The sequence below is a fragment of the Mus musculus genome, chromosome 11 (assembly GCF_000001635.26).
Source record: "Mus musculus strain C57BL/6J chromosome 11, GRCm38.p6 C57BL/6J".
NCBI lineage: Eukaryota > Metazoa > Chordata > Mammalia > Rodentia > Muridae > Mus > Mus musculus.
In genome coordinates this window covers 120,220,176-120,234,524 of record NC_000077.6, presented here as the reverse complement: position 1 = coordinate 120,234,524, position 14,349 = coordinate 120,220,176, and the positions used below count along the sequence as shown (strand labels likewise).

Sequence of the window (14,349 nt, the reverse complement as noted above, 5' to 3'; positions counted from 1 at the left end):
GAGCTGCCGCGCCGCCCCGGTCTGCTCGCGCCCAGGGCCTGGGAAAGCCGGCTCCATACGGAGCGAGTAAGGGCAGAAACTGAGGCCACAGACCGAGAGCCGCGGCCGGAAGCTGAGATGCAGCAGATCGCCGAGTCCCGAGGCTCCGAGGCCTCCCCAAGCCAAACCCCGGTACAAGACACCGCAATGGACCCCGGGCAGGATTGGACCAGAGGAAACAGTGGCAGCGGGCAGAGAGCCGCGCGCGGCCGGAGAGCCGACGACGAGAGCACAGCTAAAGAACCCGAACCCCAGAAATCCTCCCCCGGGTGGCTGGGCGTGACCCCCAGAATTGTGCACCCTCCTGAGGCTTGGGCAGCACTCGTACCCCCAGCTCCTCAAGGTTTGCTTTGTTTTCAAATTTCGCATCGAAACGCCGGGTCTGAGACGCCTTTGTCCTCCGGTGGAGGCCAAGCTCTGGAGTCCGTGGGCTCCCTCCTGCCGAGTTTCCCGCGCGGGTGGGCGCAATGGGGCCTGCAAGGCCAGGCCGCAGCCAGGAGCGCGCCGGGAGCGAATGGCTCCAGCGTCGCTTCACAACCCGCTCCCTGCGAAACCCGCCCCCCCCCCATCAGCCCAGCTAGGAACGGGGACTGGGTGGTGCAAGACCCCCGCTCTGGGAAATGGACCGGTCCCCGGACCACGCCACGCGGGTCTTGGCCTGAGCCCGCGTGCTGCCCAGAACGCGCAGCATGAAGACGCCCCACTGTTCAGCCCCCCTCCTCCATCCCAACTCCCCCAGAGAGGGAAAAAAAGGGAAATGTTCTGAAAAGAATTAAGTCTGTGGGGAGCGGAACCTGAAAACCTGCCAGTACCCCTCTAATCTCCTGTCCCTTCACTGAGGCCCGGAAAGCCGTGGCCACGGAGAGCCGACCGTTCCCTGCGCCACGGAACGACCGGGCGGAGCCCATTCAAGATTGCTGGGGGAGGGGAGTAAGATGGGGGAGCAAATAATTGGGGTTCGCTCCTGGTTCCTCCAGAACTGGGCTCTCACTGACTGTCCATTCGGGGCTACCCGCGAGGCTCTTGCTGAACGAAGCTTGGCGGTCTCTGTCCTGTCTCGATAATTTATTTTTAATGCAGGGTGTCGATCGAGACAACAAGCGCTCAGAGCAAAGCAAGGACGCATTACGGGGGGAATTTTAAACCGATCGATAAAATTTTTCAGAAGAAAAAATATCGTACTCATATATATAGTCCATCTTTTAAAAAAAAGCCTTTCAACATCATAACGGATTTTAAAAGGGAAGCTCTATTATTTAACATCACAATCCTGAATTTCTTTTGCTTAAAAATGTAAACCCCCAAAAACCAAAATAATATAATAAAATAATAAAAATAGCAAAAAAAATTAAAAATGAAAGCAATTTGAGTTACTTACTGGAGGCTGTTTCCTGGATACAATTGAATGCAATACAATTAAATCAGTAAATGTGACTTTGGTTTGTATTCCTATTGGTATTTTCAATGTGCTGACTGTTGCACTGTGAATGCACGGCTTCCACAACAACGACTCTAGCGAGCCCATCCAGAGCGGCTCTCAAACCTGCAGCCCGGCGCGGCGAGCCACGGGCCCTGCATACTAATAAGCTCGTGCCACTCAGCCCGGAGCAGCCCGAGCGCTGATTGGCTGCTCGGCCCTCCACGGCCCTGAGCTCGTGCCACTCATTCGGCGTAAACAGGCCTCCCAATAGGCTGGCGCCGGGCCAGGGAGCTGCCAATCAGGGAGCAGCAGGGCTACTACCAAGCCTGATGGCGCCTAATTCAAGCCCAGCGACTGCGCAGCTCCTTTGCGCAGATCATTGCTGCTGAATGGGAATGTGGTGGCGCAGGGCGGGAGAGGAGCTAGGGATAGTGAGAACGGGTGTCCGTGTCCAGGGGAGACTTGTGGTTTTGTTTTTCCATAATTTGTCAGGTGTAAGGTTTGGGGCATTTTTATTTGTTTTTATGCACAAAATAAAAAAGAAGAAATAGCCTCACGCTGTAAACCAGATGCTCTGTCCATACCAAGGGTCTGTTTGGCAGGTGGCAGAACCTGCTGCACGTAGGCCCAACTTCCAAGCGCAGATTCTGAGTTACCCTGATGTACCTCCACTCCCAGGCGCCCCCCACCCAAACTAGGAATACACTTCTGCCTGAGGCATGCCCACAGGCTCCATATATGCCCTTCTTCCCCCTGCCCGAGAGGCAGATGTACCTTTCTTCGCCAGCCATCTATCTGTCCGCTCTCAATTATTATCTCCCTCCGCCACACTTTGCAGCGTAGCAACAATCGAAATGAAAATCGAGGCTCTGTTGCCAAGATAAGGATTTACTTTTTCTATCAGCCCCTAGATTTTAAAAATATCTTCACTTGATAATTTTAGGGGTGGTTGTCATGGTGTGAAAACCATGCTTAGCATTTCTCAGGGCCTGTCCCTGCATATTCGCAAATTTCTCTCTACAATGGAAAACAGCCTCTAAACAATTCTCTTTATCATAATCAGAATCAAAGCGCTTTTAAAATATTCTGCAAGCAAATATTTCGGTTAGAATTTGGTTGCCTACCCAAATGTTATTTATTCTCAAGAAGTAGAGGTGATGTCTTAGTGGCGATGAATACATAATTTCTGCTTCTCTTTTTCTCTGTGTGTTGGGGGGGAGTATTTAAGTAGATGCCAATCGACACAGCTATATTCCTTTGGATTTTTCCAGTCTCTTTCCTGCGTGGACACAAAGGAGTTAAATCTGAGATCTGTGGTCTCCTCTCTTTCCCCGCCTCCCTTGCTTCTGCAAAACGGTCACGATTGGTTGGCACTTTGCCAGCGGGCTGTCCATCACTAAGTGTAAACAAGGCGCTGATTGGCTGTTATCCAGTCCGCACCGGGCCTCCTGAAAAAAGCAATTACTGGCTCCGCGGTTTCAAGGCTGCCCAAGGCCGCTTGATGAAAGGAGATAAACCGGGGACGGTTTCCAGGATCCCCGCGGGCCGACCCAGGCAGCTCGGGAGCCGAGGTGCGGCGGAGAGCTTGGGGATCAAAGGCATCTGAAGAGAAAGGGGAAGCGGGCGCACTGCCGGGCCGGCCTGGCCCCCTGCGGGCCACGCTGACCTGGGAGGATGGGGGCGGCGGGCGGGGACTCCGGGATTTCCCCCTCGCAAGCGACTGGGCTTCGGCCGCCGCCCGCTCTAGGTAAGCCGGGGTCTCCGCAGGCCGCCGGACGGGGAACACAAGCCTGACTGCGGGGTGGAGGCGCGAGGCCAGCCCGGGATTGCGCCCTCTCCAGCGCGGTGATTGCTGCGCGCCGGGGCGCACGAGCTGCGGTGAGGCACATCTCCTGCAGATCCAGTACGCGATTGAATCAGGCCATCCTGTGAGGGATGGGCGCGAATTCCGGCTCCCGGTGGCTCGGTGGTGACCCGACGGCGAACGCCGGCCGGGCTTGGCCTGAGGTGAGCTCCGTTGTTCTGGTCCCTCCAGCGGCGGGCAGCCGTTTCCCGCTTCGCACGCACGGAGAGAAGATTCCCGGCTCGGGAGAAACCGCTGCTGGCAACGGGAGGCCCCGGAACGCGAGCGCCCCTGTTCTCGGTTGGTGTAAGCATCTCTTGCAAGCCGCAGATTTTCTGAGTGCTTGGAATTCGAGTTCCTCGCTATTTTCTTTCACTGATTTTGTTTACCGATCCAGGAATCTTTATATCTATCTCCCCGTTTAAAGTATTCTCCCTTACCCCATCCGTCCCTTCAAAAAGAAAAAGAAAAAGGGAAAAGGATTTTAAAAAAAGAGAGAGAGAGAAATAATTGGATGCTACAAGGACACAGCGTGGCAATCCTCCGAGCTGCTGCAACCTCGAGGGGACCCGGGAAGCCAGTGTGGGGGAGGGGCGCGCCTAGACAGCTTGCACCCACTCTTTGATTTTGCGTAACCCGGGTCCTCTAGGCTGGACCGGGAAGATCTCCAAGTGTGGGATCTATCCCTCCAGGGCGGGTGGAGATGGTCAGAAGGGCACACCGGTAATCCATCTGCACACAGGCCTGCTGCTAGACACGAGAACGCGAGGTTTCTTTCCTCCTCAAGCCGGTTTAGAATCTTGGGGATCAGCACCGCCGGATCCCTAAAAGCTGGGCAGGAGGATTTGTCTCCAACCCCGCCATGTTCTGTGTCCACCCCAACCCCGTTCTGTGTCGTCTCACATCCCCGAAAGGCTCCCAGAGTGTGAAAGGCCTCGGCTCCTTGCTGTCTCGCTCCCACCTCTGCGTCCTCTCTAACCTCAGTATTCACTTAAGTCTAGTGGCCTTTTTCCTCCTTCGCTCAATACTGTTTCAAAATAGTTGTTACAGCAAATAGCTGCCGACGCGCCTCTGGATGCCGCCAGAGGCTGGCAGCTGCCCAGCGCGGGCGCACAGCCCCCGGCAGTTCCACAAGACCAAAATAAGCTCCCGTGTTCCTCTCACAGGGCTCGGCCTCCCGGGCGGGCCCGGGCATGTCTGGCTGGGCTCGCTATCTGCTTGGAGCAAACCATCCTGGTTTCCTCCTTGACTTCCTGCTATCCAAAACTAACAAATGTTTTTCATTTTAGAAGAACATGGCGTGAGGATCAGGGTCCTTTCTAGAGCAGTGCTTCTCACCCTTCCGAATGCTGCGACCCTTTAATACAGTTCCTCATGTTGTAGTGACCCTCAACCATAAAACTATTTTCGTTGCTACTTCATTACTGCAGTATTGCTACCGTTATGAATTGTAATGTAAATATTTTTGGAGACACAGGTTTGCCAAAGGGGTCATGACCCTTTAGGTGGGGAACTGCAGGAACTAGAGGGAAAGGGGGGGGGGTGTTAGAAAGAGTAGAGGAGACAGGACTATAAGCCATAGGTCAGTCTTTGCACAGGTGTCTCTGCTGTCACCTGAAGTTTTAAAAAAATTGTATGTTATTAATGCTGCAACCACAAACACCCATTCGCTAGCCCAGGGCACAATGGCCTCTGGATGCACCGGCCACCTCCACAGCCTGTCAGATGCCCTACATAGGCAGCTGTGCTGCTCATATATCAGACTTCAGGCAATAGCGTGTGTGCCCATGAACACTTGTGCAGTTTTGAACATGTGCTCTGTCTACATGCTTGTTCTGTGGGCTCACACAGCATCCATGTGTGTGTGTGAGCCTCACAACACACCCATCACCTGCCTTAGACCCCAGGATCTCCTGGTACTCCAGTGGTAGGAGAAGGGAACTGACTCTCTGCCAGGCAGGCCAGGCAGCACAGCACGCAGGCAGGCACACATAAAAATAAATAAATGTAATTTAAAAAGACAGTTTGAATCTCACAACACACCGACACACGTCACACACGTACAAGCACTCTCAATTACAACTGACTAACCGGTAGTCGGAGCAGCCCATTACCCACAAACCCTGGTACCTCCTCCAGCATTCCCCCACTGCCCTTACAAGGCAGGAGACTGGAAGCAGGCCTAGGCCTCCCAGCTCCCAAATGACAGAGAGCCTACTGTGTGAACTCATTGAATAAATAATCACTTTTTAATACAAGGGGGTGGGGGTGTATCTCGAGTTACATAAAATTGTAAATGCCTGCTTGGGCCAGAGAACAGCGGCAGAGCCGCCACTGCTCTGCAGGGTAATTGTGTGTTGGGTGTCTCTCCATTGTTCCCTGGGCCATTAGTCAGAGGGCAAATTAGAAACAATTTCTTGACGACAAAAAAATTGACTCTTAATTCTTCCTACCAGAAGTGAAAGGGCCAAGTCCAAAGGCCAGGCCCAAGGCTGGAGCCTGAGAGCTGCAGCTTTGGGTCTGGAGGGGCAAGGAACCCGGAGGGAGAGGGTTTGCACGAGGACAGTACAGGTTGGAGGCTTGCAGGTTGGAGCCAAGCTGGGGAAGGTTGGGACAGGAGGGCCTGGGTAGGGGCTGACACTCCTCCCATCAGAGAGCCCACAGCGGAATTGCAACCTCAGTCTAGAATCAGGATTTGAAAGGATAGTTGGGGCATAGACAGACACACACACACACACACACACACACACACACACACACCCTTCTCATAGTGCTACAATTCAAAAGCCACCCCATGGTACTGGTTGGAAGAGAAGGATCCTTGCTCCTTCCCTGAGGTTTCTCAACCACATAGGGTCTTCCTAGCAGCCCTACTGAGGCCCAAAAAGAAATACTGTGGAGAAGGGGTCTGAGTGTGGCCAAGTCCTCCGTTCTGTCCCCAGATACACGTGTATTCCCCAGAGGTACCGGCTTGGTGCTCTGTGCCTGGGAGTGAGAGGAGAAGAGAATGGGGGTGCCCATCGCAAGGTAAAAAGGCTTCTCCCCCCAAGAAAGGAACTTTCAAACAGAGCCCATCTATTTAGCCAGGAACAGAGGTAAAGGGGGCGGGAGGTGTTGCACTGATCTGTGGGCTCCTGCCCCCTCCCAACTGGAGGCTGGGCTGAGGCCCAGGTAAGGGGCAAAAACACAGAAGCAGGAAAGGAAGAACTTCAGGATCCCAGTTTGCTAAGAGTCCTCTCTTCTGCACACACCTCTGGAGGCCTGGCTGTGCCCCTAGCCAACATCCTCCCCAAGGCATTCCCTGACTCCGCTCCAAACCAAGCCTGGAGCTTTGCTAAATTGAAGCTGGCTCAAGCCGGAGGGACCCCTGTGGGAGGCACAGGTTTCCCTTCAAGGCTGCGTAGACAGACAGACCTGCTTCTAAGTTTTAAGAAGCAAGGAGAGAACCCCCAGACCACTTTGAAGTCGGATAAACAGCTTCCCCAGCCACCATGCCGCTTCCTCCCAGGGAGGTTTAGATTCTGTTGTTGCTGATTTTCTCCAACCAGGTCAGGAGGCTGCCCAGCCCCCTCCCTGCGCAGGAAAGGTGCTTGTTAAACACAGTCGTAATTTGTGGCTAAATATAACCCAGTGTGTTCACACGGAAAGCATAATTCAGAGGGCTCGTTGCATGAGGTTATCAGTGAGGAGACCCATCTGGGGTAAATTAAAGTGATTTTCATAAAGGGCAGAAGCATCCATTGCCAGCTTCTCCAGGCCCTTTTACCAGTGATAGTGCAACATTCCTACTAAAGGGGATCAGGGAAGGCAGAAGACGCCCCGTACCCCAGAGCTGAAGAGGCAGCTTCTTGGGCCTGAGCTCCATCCAGCCTCCCAGACCTCTTTTCATCTAAGGCTAGATGTGGCTTCTGTTAAGCCTGGGAAGGCTCTGGAGGAACAGGGTTGTCTTTGGAGGCATGGGAGGATAGCTTTGGGGGTCTGCCTAAAGGAGGGATTGGTTTTCCTGTTGGGCTGATCCAGACTGCCCTCAGTCGTGGCAGGGCAGAAGCACCCTCTACTCGCCCACCCCCACCACCCATGACTGTAGGAGCCCAGGAAAAGCATAAACGATCAGCCTCTACCTCTCATGGCCCGGTGGCTGAAGAAGGGACCCTGCTTTGGAACAAGTACACCCAGTCAGGCTGTGCATGTGTGTTCCTTCCAGGTATATCCGCAAAGTAGAGATGGCATCAAACCCACAGGAACACCTGCTTCCACCTCTGGCTGTACTCAGCCTAGCCTGGCCTTGCGGGAAGTACAGCTACTGTAGGCTTACAGATCTCAACTGTGCGAATGTGTTCATACAGGTCAGACGGCAGGGTATGTCTGTGCTGAGTCTCTGGAGCCAGATTTCTGCTGCGTGGTCTCACAGTGGCGGGTAAACCCAAGCCTCTTCCGGTCCCTAGGAAAGCGATGCAGGCTGGATGTCAAGGATTCCTTTGACCAAGCTTTGCTGACCTCTAGGCCCAGCCAGGGTTTGCAGGATCCACAGCCATTGTTTCTTCCAAGCCCCCCATACTGGGAGAAGCCAGCTTTGGCCTGACTTCCACCACCACCATTTCTGCCCCACAGAAGGTTCCTAGTCAGGAAAACCTACAACCACAGGACACACCTGTGTGTTCCACAGCTCTGCCTTCTTCCACACCCAGCAGAAGATTCCCTTCCTGGGAGGAAACCAGTAGGTGACACAAACACTTATGCACCTTCTCCCTAATTTCTGGGGAGAATTGAGCCCTTGGTCTGGTTACCTGTAATGTTTATAAACCAAATAAAATGTTTCTCAGAGTTCCCACTGAGCAGCAGCGCCTGTGTCAAAGCCCTGTCTCCTTAAGCCCAGAGGCAGCTGGGCCTTCTGAGTGGGGCTTCTGGCTGGAGTGCAGCACGTCCACTGCCTCTTCTGTTAGCAGGACATTTGATCCATTAAATTAAAAATCAGTCGATAGATCCATTTTTTTTTCCCCTGACCTCTACGAATGAATACATATTCCACCCTAGTTCCCGGGCATCAATACCAGCTGAGGTGCTAACTCCCCAACCAAGGGAGGTCTCCACAAGTGGTTCCAAAAGGAAACTCCCAGGGGACAATCTCCTCACAGCAGCCAGGATGGCCAGAGAAACCTGCCCTGCAGCCAGGCCAGCACTAAACCCCAGTTCCCCTACTCCACTTGGGCAGGCACTGAAATGCGGCTGCAGAGCCCTGCACATCCCTGAATCAGACCCGGTGTGGACCGGGAATCCAACATAAGGCCACTGGCTGCTTCCTTTCCTGCTATAAGTGCAGACACAATTGCGGGGACAGGGTAGGTGTCCCACCAGGTTTTTAAGTAGGATTTTCAGATTCAAACAAGAAAAGCCTCCTGAGGTGGGCGGTTAAGGAAAAAAAAAATCAAAGCCTCTACGTGGGAGCCAGAAACAAAAGCTCTTTGGAAGTGCCAGGGCCGGAGCGCATCACGGATCTTGTGGAGCTAGCCGACCGGGACCCGCATCCGGAGAAGGAGGAGCAGGCGGGCGCGGATATCCCCACTTGCTTGCCGACATCCCTGTCCCGGAGAGGAGGAAAGAGGCTGGAGGCACCATAACCAGAAATTTATGGCCTGGGTGACGTGCTTCCCTCTCCCACAATGAGGCCTGGTGACATTAAACAGAAAATTGATGAGAGGGGAACGAAATCTAATCTCTCTTCCACCCCGGCTCTTCGCGCTTTCGTGGAGGGGGTTGGGGCGGGAGGAAGACCGTGGTTGCCTGGGGTTTAGAGCTCTGGGCTAGAGGCTTCTTTCCACCTGGTTTCTCAATATGGGTAGGCTAGAGGACCGCGACACTTCGCGGCCTGCCCTCTCACAGCCGCATTTCTGGTGGGATTTCAGAGCCAGGCGCCTGAGTGTAATGCTGGAGCCGCGGCTCCAGAACCGCATAACATCTCTGGTGCTCTCCCAAGCCCCAGCTCCCAGGAACACCCCATCCAGAGGGGAGCATCGGGACCCCACCGTGGACCACGAGCGTCCACACCCCTCCATTGACTGCTGCATATCTCCCGAAAGGCAAGGATCGCCTCCTGGCACAAAACTGTCCTTAAAGGAGCCGCCTTTCTTCTAGCCTTTGTCAGTGTCTAGGAGGTCATTCCAAGAGGATGCCAGGACAATGCCCTAGGGACCTGGAGGGGAAACCTAGGCCCAGCTGCCTTGGGCGCACACATTACTTAGAGCTTCAGGCTAGGTGTTACCAGCTGGGTTGTGTTGGCACAGCTGGCCAAGGTCTGAGCTTTCAGTGAGAGCGCCCCTGGGCTCCAGGGGATGAGGCTTGAGCCAACAACTCCTGCCTTGCTCACCTCACTGACCTATGAGAACATGAGTGTCAGATTCGGACTCTGTAAACAACCTCTAGCTGGTCAGGACCCACCCAGCAAGAGTGTGAGGATTTTACAGTCACCAAATAAGTTGGCCTCACCTGGGACCTGGATTTATAGACCCTGGGTTCTTCCACAAAACAGGACAAGGTCTTTGGATCCTGACACTCATGGATTTCCACCTTTTGCCTCGAGAGCCAGGACCAGAAATGTGGGGGCCCTTGAGACCAGCATTAGTTGTTTTAGACCACCACACCCAAGGAAGAATGAGCCAGAAGTCCACTCCCCCCTGGGTTAGCCCCTCTGAAGGCTGCACTCAGGCACTCAGTCACTGGGATAAAGCCCAGCAGGGCTGGTCTCCCTGTCTGAATCTGGAGGCATAGCTAATGTACAGTGGGAATCTGGAAGCCAGATTCCAAAGGGTCAGGTTGGCCTGAAACCAACAAGGTTACGTTTAACAGGCTAGAAGGAAACCTCGACTCTTAGGTTCAAAAATCAGTTGTAAAAATGCAGGCGACTTCCCGCTGTGGACAGAAGGAGCCTACTGCAGCTGCTGTACCGTTCATGCAGGACACACTTGCGCGTACACACAGACACACACACCTATTCACAGACACACACGCACGCACACACACACACACACACAGGCCTATTCCCAGCAAGCTCCCTTGTGAATTTCCCTGAGTGCATGCAGCTGAGCCTGGCCCCAAGGGTGGGGGCTCCCAGGATGTCTGGCCCAGCGCTTCTGAAGTCAGGCCCACTGGGGGAGGGGACACAGCTGGGGACAGTAGAGAATGGGGTCCTTGTGCCACTGTCATCAGGCCCAGGGCTTCGATGAACACGGCTTTGTCCAAACCCACACCCCGTGGTGACCACGGGACCAGAGAATCAGTGGGCCTCAGAACAAGAACTGCCGGCTTTTTGGCTTTTTGGCTTTGGTTTACTCTTAAACAGATATTGGTTGTACAGTTTCCCCAGCCATGTGCCTGGGGCAGGCAGGGGAGATGAAAATCCAGCTTGAAGTCCAAGGTCTGAAACAATGTTGCTAAAGTCAGGTTTTCTGTTAAAGTGACTGAAGCCAGCGGAGGTGAAAAGCACTTAGTAAGGGGTCTGCCTAAGGCTCAGCCGAGCTACTCCGCATCCCTTCAGGTTTCTGTGCTGGCAACAGAAACCTAGTCTGGTCTGCCTAGAGTGTGGAGCAGGCATGCCTCCTGAGAATTCGTGGTCATCCAGAGAAAGAGGCACCATTCCTGACACTGAGCAGACAGGCCAAGGCTCAGTCTTGATAAAGGAACAACCCATCTACAAATGGCCTTGTACGTTGTGGGTCAGTCCTAGAGGACTTCCTGGAGAAGGAGGTGGGGAGGCTTACAGAGACCTGGTGATAAATGGCAGTTGTGGGCCTGGTTTAGGAAGTGGGGTTCTCCCTGCATAGTGAAGGATTACGTTGACACCTGGACCCTGGGAACTCAGACTATAATGAATGGTCAACTCCTGAATCAACAGACCAAGGGCCCTAGGAATGATACCATCTAACTATCCTATACGGAAGGGTGTGTGGATTACATATATATTTTTTTTCTCATTTTTCTTGAAATGTATTTATTTTGTAATCAGAAGCAACCAGTCGACACTACCCCAGAAAATGAGCAGGTCTGGAAATCAATGGCTTGCTAAGGATGAGTCCAGTGCCTTAGCACTGGGGAGCCCTATGTGGTCCCTGTTTGTCCAGCCTTGTTCTTGCCCCAAAGGCCCCTCAAGTGCCCAAATTTGCTTCCAGCATAGAGAAGGCTTACAGGGGAGTTGCAAACCCCCTTTCCCTACTCCTGAGAGTTGGGTGGGGTGTCCCACGGAGTGTGGGGGGGGGAATAAGTCCTGACCTGATGATTCAGGCATTTCTCTCCTATCAGGTAATTCACATTATCAGTTAACCTCAGGTTCAAAGTTCAAAGGCCGGAGTGGGAAGCTGGAAACAGAAAAGTGAGTGTCTCTGGTAGTGAAGCAGGTAGCCTATCCCCACACAGATGGGGTGGCAGCAAGACCCATGTGTGAGTGGAGAGCAGGTCGGCCCCACATGAGCACCACACACCTGTTACCTTGTCCCTCCTCAGACATCCCTCCAAGGCCAGAATAGACAGCCATAGACTTACTGGGCCATCTTAGCTCCAGAGGCAGGAGTTCTCCAGAGGATACGCCCCTCTTCCCTCCCACATGGCACTCTCTCCCATCCCACAAGCTCCTCCGTGATCTGGCTGTCCTGGGTGAGGCTCTTTACTGTCTTCTGTCACATAGGGTGACTGTGCTGTGACTTATGTATGCACACAGTAGGCAGAGATGCAAAACACAGGTCAGCAAGGAATTGTCTAGGAGAATAGTCTCATCTGCACCTCATCCTCCCTGTCCGGGTCATCCACAGGGGTCAACAGAGCATGGCAGATGGGCAAGCCTTCCTTCACTACACCATGCCCTACTGCCTGACTGGATGCTCTTTTTTCCCCACTTTTGTTTTGTTCGTGAGAACAACCCCTCCTGCCCAGCATAGTGGTGCAGGCCTTTAATACCAGCACTCAGGAGGCAGAGGCAGCCAGATCTCTGTTGAGTTTAAGACCAGTCTGGTCTATATAGCAAGTACCAGGGCAGCCAGAGCTACACAGAGAGATCCTGACGGGAAAGAGAGAGAGAGGGGGAGGGAGGGAGGGAGAGAGAGAGAGAGAGAGAGAGAGAGAGAGAGAGAGAGAGAGAGAAAAGAAAGAAAGAGAGAGAAGAAAGAAAGAAAAGAAAGAAAGAAAGAAAGAAAGAAAGAAAGAAAGAATCCTTGTTTCCTTCTGGGGTACCCCCCATCCCCTGTGGTCAGGCCCTTGTCTTCTGTCCTGAATCCCAACTCCTGTCCAGACTTGTCCCTCTGAGTGCCAGTGATTTGGCTATAGCTCTTAGACTCACCTCTTAGTTATAACCCCGTAGCCACAGGCAGCACTAGAAACATTTCTAATGCCTGTGCTGCTTTTTTGCTGGGGTCGGGGATTCACATATCAGAGACTCCTGCCCAGCAACAAGACAAAGGTGGTCATTATTATTATTGGTGTTGAGACAGAGTCTCACACTACAGCTCAGACCAGCCTTGAATCTAAGCAATTCTGTCTCTGCTAAGTGTCTAGGAAGCTCATCCAATGCTAGGTATGTATATTTATGGTCAGGATCGGCTGGCCTTCTCAAGTTGGAAGGGTTTCAGGTAGGTTGGGGACCCTTGGGAGTTGGAGCAAGAACTGATACACAAATTATAAGTTGGGGGTGGGGAGGTGTCCATGTGCTGAAATCACAGGCATGTGTTTTGGTAGTGAATTAAATGGTGCCCCCTCCCCCACTTAAAAAAAGGAGGAAAGAAAGAAAAATGTAAGTTAAAAGTCCACTGGAGCCTGTACCTGACTCTAACTGCGATAGGGTCTTTCCATATATTGAGAGAATATATGGAAATGAAGTCCATATCCGGAGATGAAGTCATTGTGTATTTGGGAAGCTGTAAGGGAGAAACAGGGAGCTTAGAAGCCTTGAAGAACCTCTGTGGGGGTTGGGAGAGAGAGAATGGCAGAGTACAGTTAGGCAGTTACGGGCTAAAGACTCTGGTCCGCCAGCCACAGGAAGCAGCAGGAAGGACTCTGCAGAAGGGTCGTACTGAAGGAGGTAAGGCTGGACGTTGTCCGTGTGATTCGCCCACTTAGGACCAGGACCGGGGAGCTTAACTCTCGGGTTAGGTTACCTGGGTTGCAGCTCCTGTTAAACAGCAGGACACTGGTCCATGAGGCAATGTGCCTGTCCTTGCAGAAAAGCTGTGGATGTGTTTCCCTGAAGAGAACCAGAGGGACAGGACTGTAATCAGTATGTGGGGTTCACGCTACACAGGGCATGTCCACTAGCTAAGTGGACCTGAGACCTGCTCTAACAGGTAGAGAGGGTGAGATTTGGTCTGGGCAAGGCTGGAAAATGTGTAGGTTTCTAAATTGGAATGTGAGCAATTCAAACTGACACAGAAAAGGTGGCAGAAGCTAGATGCCAGGGGCTCGTGGGTAACAGGACCTCCTTCCACACATTTCTACAAATCTGCCTTTGCCTCCTTGGGAGAACGCTTCCTTTCCTGTGGAAATCTGTCTTGAAGACAACTGATGGCTCAGTGTATGCCCTGGGCATTGTTTTCTGGGCTAAGGAAATGGCAGCTGAGGGTCAGCTTTAGAAGGCAGAGAGGACTGGCCAGATTCGACTTGGCCTGTGCCTGTGTGGCCCCTGCTCTTGAATGACCACCTTGCAGACTGTCAACTAGACTCAAGGCCAGCCTGACCTCTGTAACAACTTCTGGGCCAGCCTGGGATATGGTGAAGGACTTTGCCTCCAACAAAATAAAGTCCCCACCGTTCCGTTGCCTGGCTGCCACTGGGGTGAAACAAGACACCGGCTGTGGCTTTCCTTTTCTTTCTGGATGCAGTCTAGAGACCTGGAGTGCTTCCAGAGGCTGGCGATCAGGGCAACCTTCTCAGGTCCTCCCTGGCTGGCAAGGCCTGAGCCTCCTTCTTCACCAGTTCTGTTCAGTAACCTGATTGTGCCTGCAGAGTGTGTAGAAAAACGGTGTCTTCTGTGAACATTTGGGGGACAGTGGGGTCCAAAGAGGAGGGGCCA

General features: G+C 53.0%; 1 protein-coding gene and 1 long non-coding RNA gene across 9 annotated transcripts in view; one reads left to right on the top strand and one right to left on the bottom strand.

The window, feature by feature from the left end:
• The window catches only part of Bahcc1 (BAH domain and coiled-coil containing 1), a 59,428-nt gene extending 57,773 nt beyond the window's left edge, over window positions 1-1,655 (bottom strand). For 5 of the 8 annotated variants that reach the window (XR_001780012.2, XR_003949454.1, XM_011249048.3 and 2 more), the window contains exon 1: window positions 1,418-1,655. The gene's annotated coding sequence lies outside the window, so the exon portion shown is untranslated. Of the gene's footprint in view, window positions 1-367; window positions 457-851; window positions 917-1,417 lie in introns of those variants that run through there. The other 3 variants (NM_001347621.2, XM_030246038.1, XM_011249053.3) reach the window with 3 other exon arrangements.
• Window positions 1,656-2,907: 1,252 nt separating this feature from the next.
• On the top strand, window positions 2,908-8,996 carry 2900052L18Rik (RIKEN cDNA 2900052L18 gene). The gene is made up of 2 exons (NR_151480.1): window positions 2,908-3,030; window positions 3,227-8,996. It is a non-coding gene; the product is annotated as an RIKEN cDNA 2900052L18 gene (long non-coding RNA).
• The last annotated feature ends 5,353 nt before the right edge of the window (window positions 8,997-14,349 follow it).